The 5681-nt window shown below is 37.4% G+C and overlaps 1 pseudogene; it reads right to left on the minus strand.

Annotated features, from left to right (window-relative positions):
- Positions 1-293: 293 nt before the first annotated feature.
- On the minus strand, positions 294-3516 carry LOC113342102 (annotated as a pseudogene).
- Between the last annotated feature and the right edge of the window lie 2165 nt (positions 3517-5681).

A 5681-nucleotide genomic window follows, 5' to 3' on the forward strand; every position in this document is an offset into this window, starting at 1 on the left:
CATTTAATAAGAAACCGATCCGGTTGATGTTAATAGTATCGATCAACGCTTTGAATTCAGTTTGATAAAGATTACAGTTCCTCCATGGTTCCCACGCTTAGCTCTTGGTAGTCTCACAAGAAAAAAAATATCTAACCAACAGAAAAACAACTCGTAGGCCCGTGTCGTTACGGCACGGGCCATATCCTAGTATATATATATACACCAAAGTAGGCAGATACTAACATACACTATGGCATGTCCGTACCAAATCTGGTTCGGGTAGTAGAAGTATTTTGGTTTTTTAATAGGAGTTTCTTGAATACAAAAGGAGAAACTAAAACTAAAGTGCGAAATTCAGTGAATGGAAACTGAAAAAAGGCTTCCTTCCTTTGCCATTAATGGTGGAACCTTGTGAATCTTTCCGGCAAGATAATGCAACAGGTTCTCTCATCGACTCAGGTCCGCAGAAGAAAACACCTATACTGGAGTCACCAGTTTGGTTTGGGAATTGAGAGAATATATCTGCAAAATATCAAGCAATATGTTTCTGTTAGTAAATTTTCATAGTGTATTGTATTTGAATGCTTTAAAGTAAACATTGTAATTACAGTACCGTCGAAGTTGGGTCTTTCTCCATAACGGATTTCATGACTGTCAAGAATGTCTTTTGGTTCCGTGGGACCGAGTTCCATATGATCACATTTTCTCATGGCAACTAGTGGAAGATCTTTCTTTGGTGTTCTACGTTTCACTATGGCCGTAGCTAAGGCACCACAGATTATAGCAATAAGGAATGAACAAATGAGAAGCAGATCAGTAATCCAAGATGGGTTCTTCTTCTCTGATCCTTTCACATTGGAGCGAATAAACGCATGGTTTAGGAACACAAGTGTTACGAGGAAAACGATGGATGAAAATCCTGCCAGTGCAGCAAACCATGGTAAATTTTCGGATCCAGAGACTGTATTATCGAAAGCCTTCCAATCAAAGTTTACTGTTTGCACTTTAGATTGATCATTTAGTAATTCTCTCACTGTTTTAATTGGTCTGTTGTCCCGGGTAATGAAAATCTTCACTTCAAGACTTGTTTGGCCCAAGGGCTGGGTTAGAAGTGTATGCGAAACTGGGATTAACAGACTGATGTCTTCTGATTTCTTCACGGCATATATGAGTTGTATTCTTGAGGGAAGAGTACTCTTCATTTTAATTTCAGTAGATGCTAGTTCTCGCAATATGCTTAGAAGGGGAGTTATTCCGATTCCTCCGGCTACCAGAAGTAGGCTTTCGTATCTGCAAGCGGAAATTGCTTCCAAGTTTAACAAATGAGGTACCATATCTATTAGCTAACACTCTATCTTTCTGTAGTAATTGTTCTCTAGCTTGATAACTTGTTGTTACACACCTCATTCTATTTTGTTACAAGTTGGTGACCTCAACCGCATAGAGGTCTAAAGCTTTCTTCTTTTTGTTAGTTAAGCTATTAACTGACAGATCTATAGAAATTCTAGTATGATTGTATTTGTTTTTGGTTCTAACTTCTGCTTTCAACATCTAGAATGAAAAAGTAGGCATACCTTAGGAAATCGGTACAGACTGGCCCATAAGGGCCTTCAATATGAACAGGAAGACATTTAACTTCATAAGGATCGGAGTCTACTGCTGCAACCATTGTGTCATATAGTGAACTTGTCCACCATCCATCACTTTTGACAATAACGGTTATTCTCTCATCATCTACACTTGAGCTGGAAGTTATACTAAAAGGATGCCATTGAAACTTTGAGATGCTAGGTACTTTTAGTATATTAAACTTGTGGGACTCTACTTGAATCCTGCAAACATTGGATGCATTTTTCATTTAAGTTTTACTAGTTCTAATAGATGAAAATCACTCCCATACTTACTTGGGTCTTTGGATAGACTGAGTTCTATAGCTTTGCACGGGAATATGCGGGCTGATACTACACCCGTTGGGGGTCTTGATTGTGTAATTCGAAGGAGCTTGTCTAGGCCAAATAGGAGAACCCCCGAGAAAACCATGTAAAAGTGCCGATCTCCAGTATGAAACAAGAACAGTACTAGGAAGGCAGCATAAAAATGGTGCGTGTAGTAGAAAATCTCGAACCACTTGCGTCTTATTTGAGGAAGTGATGTGATCCAGATTACTAATCCTGTTACAAGGCCGAGCTCACCTGCAAGGTACACCCGCCCTGTTTTTTGCCACTTCCACATCTGTTTACTTGTTAGGAAAATGGCAAGTTTCTAAACGATTATAGTAGATATGAATAACTGAAACTAGATAGTAAAATTGTGTACCTCATCTTGAATTTGCTGTTTAACACCCCAAATGAAAAAGGTGCTGCACCATGCAATGTGGCGAAAAGTATCATAGCAGTCCCAAGACAGATGTGGTATCCAACTGACGCTTCAAATTGGATTCTGAATAACCGAAATAGTGACATCCCTCTTAAGACAGGCAGAAGAAGAAGTGCTAGGCATACTTCTGCTAGCAAACCCAACCTGGTCCCTATCTTCATGAGCCTAAATTGCCATCTGAAAAATAGATGCCAAAATGGTATTGCTACTTGACATTTAATCAGTATATTTAAAGTAACTAAGATCGATTTGGAATACCCACATATTTAGCTTTAGTAGTTTTTTTGGCGTCATTTTCTTGAAATCCTTGGAGAGGTGGGCATACATAGTCCATAGAAGAAAGATTGGAAAGATCATCGCTGCTAGTAGCTCACTGAGAGATATTACCCCAAGACGTCTAGAAACTATAAACGGGTTGGAGAGTTTTGTAATTGACATTTTTTTCTGTCTGTAATCCAATACAAGATTTAGATTTCAATTAAACATGATGAGCTTAGGAAATAAAATAAAAATATTTTTGTACCTGCTTCTTCGTAAACCTCGTGGTTTTTTAGCATAAAGATACAAGTATAAGTATCCAGTTATAGCCATTGAAATAACAGGTAATGAGTAAACAACAAAATTGAGACCTGCGTGAGATAGGATAATCAGTTTCACAAAAGCGCAGCTGAACAAGTATCGAAAGTGAGAGACGAGATAGAGAAACTACCATAGTATCCAAAAACAGTTTCACGGGCATTATCTTCAGCTTTGTGCCATGATTTTGTCCATAATTTAGTTGGTTTGAGAAGCCAAAGAGAAACCCAAACAGCAGATATTAAGATCAGCAACAGTTTGAGGGCAATCTGAAGATTAGTCCTAGATAACATTTTCAGTCTTTGTTTTCTTCGTCACTAAACTTGTTGAATGAAAAAGAGTGGGTTCTAAGTTAAGTGCGTCAATGATATTTAAAGACTAACCTGCTGGGGTTTGGTCCCCTCCACTTCTAAGTTAGTGTCTACCCTCATCCATCAATGGCTGCTTTCTTTTGATTGTACGTATCCACTTATCAGACTCTATATATATCTCTCAACTGTTTTAAAAGGTGGATTGGTTCTGTTAAAGATGTTAGTAATCTTGTTATTCTTCTTTTCAGTTTTGGTTTCTGATGAATAGTGATGATATAATGACGATATAGATTTCAATTTATACATCATACAGTAGGTTCATTTTGTACAAATGTTAAGACAATTCTGCTCATTCTTTTTATGTTAAAAGTTAGACGTCACTTAAAAAGATTCTTCACTTTAGTGTGGTTGATATTGAGAGAAGTCTGCTACTTTACCTTACCTTTTTGTTTTCTTCTTCTTTGTTTTTCTTTTTGTTATATTGGTTATCATTCAAATAAATATTCCACGTTTAGCTTTACTAGGCTAGTGTTCTTTGTTGCAGCTTTTCACTTTATTATTGGCAAAAATCAAGTATAGTAGCAGTGGGAACTACAACATAAGATGACGATGGCGATTGCTCCATTACAGTGCCGACCTTGTGATACGTGCATGTTTTATGGTCTGGTTGGCGTTGGGTACAGATGTCTAGTACGGTAAGTATGGTAGGTATGTATATGATGGATGTGTTCGGGACATGTACGTATGGTTTATACAAGGAAGTTAGGGCAGTTTGTGCGGTTGTGCATTAGGCAGCCTATACATGTGTTTGTGAGTGTGATGAAGAGGATAAATGAAAATGTGATACTATCTTATTTATGTGTTCTTCTTCTCTGGTCTTATAAATTCTTCTTGTCCTGTTCTGATTTCTTCCCTTTTTTTATCTGTTTATTCGTCTATTTTCACCATTGATGCTTAATTGATAAGTTTGCACTTATCAAGGGTATCAGAGCATAAATAAGATAGTATGGTGAAAACTTATCAATTAAGCATCAATGGTGAAAATGGACGAATAAACAGATAAAAGAAGGGAAGAAATCAGAGTATGACAAGAAGAATTCATAAGACTAGAGAAGAAGAACACATAAATAAGATAGTATCACACTTTCATTCATTCTCTTCATCACACTCACAGACACATATATAGGCTGCCTAATGCACAACCGCACAAACTGCCCCAACTTCCTTGCATAAACCATTTACATATCCAGAACACATCCATCATATAAATACCTACCATACTAACCGTACTAGACATCTGTACCCAACACCAACCAGACCATAAAACATGCACTATCACCTTGATACCTCGAAGTTGACTCAATGTCTACCATGTTTCCTCCACCCAAGTATGACTGACTGACTACTGATAATATACTGCACTTCCAAGTTTTACCAAAAAGGCTGTGATATTCATCGTTAACAGTGTTAGTTTTCTTCCTTTTTTTATTAGGTCCAGGCCTTCAGGGCAGTACATATGGTTGATGTATGCTCGTCATTTTAGAATGGCATCTATCTATCCAGCCATCCTTATTTTTTCTTCTTTTCAAATCCTAAAAAGGCGTCTCCCTTTTGAATCACTTTTTATCTTTAGATAACCACTTGTTCTAATGGAATGTTTAAATGTTCCAAAATTGACGCGCAACCAGAGCAGGACGATAAGTGCTGGGAAATAGTGTTAGCATAATTGGTAGTGGAGTTAGCAGAATAGATGAACTATTACAACTGTTTTCACACTTTGAGGACCTAACTAAGAAAATACAGTGGAAACTCTATAATGGTGGGTATGGTCGTAGAATTCACAATTTCTAGGAATTTACAATCTTGTAGGATTAAAAATTCTAGAATTCATGTAAATTTCTTGTATGTATGGTAATTCAGTTAAAATTCTTAGGATTTATAAGATTCTCTTGTTTTAGAGTCCATGTATTGTCTGACGTTGATCTAAAAATCTAAAAATTATATATATAAGGGATTTTGAGTTGAAAAAAGTGGGTCCATAAATCCCTTGATAAGTTTCCCAACAAATCATAGGGGAGGGGTCGGATCCCATATGGAGGATTTGCTGGAAAAGTGATTCCCATCGGAAACGTAATTCCAGGGATTTGGGCAACCAAACACAATGGGGAAACGTAATTCCACTAAATCCACTAGACCCATAAATCCCACCTTTAAAATTCTACATCGAAACCCACCATAAATTAATGTCGTTGGGACCACCAGAATTTATTAATTAAGCGAGATATTAATTAACGGGTAGCTAGCTCAGCTGGTCATCCCCGTTCCTCAAAGGTTGATGCGCTATAAGAGGTCCCAGGTTCGAGTCCCCGATGGCGCAATATTACAGTATTTGATATGGAAGGTAGAGTTAGCTTGCCCCCCTTACGACATAATCAA

Source organism: Papaver somniferum, unplaced genomic scaffold (assembly GCF_003573695.1).
Source record: "Papaver somniferum cultivar HN1 unplaced genomic scaffold, ASM357369v1 unplaced-scaffold_33, whole genome shotgun sequence".
NCBI lineage: Eukaryota > Viridiplantae > Streptophyta > Magnoliopsida > Ranunculales > Papaveraceae > Papaver > Papaver somniferum.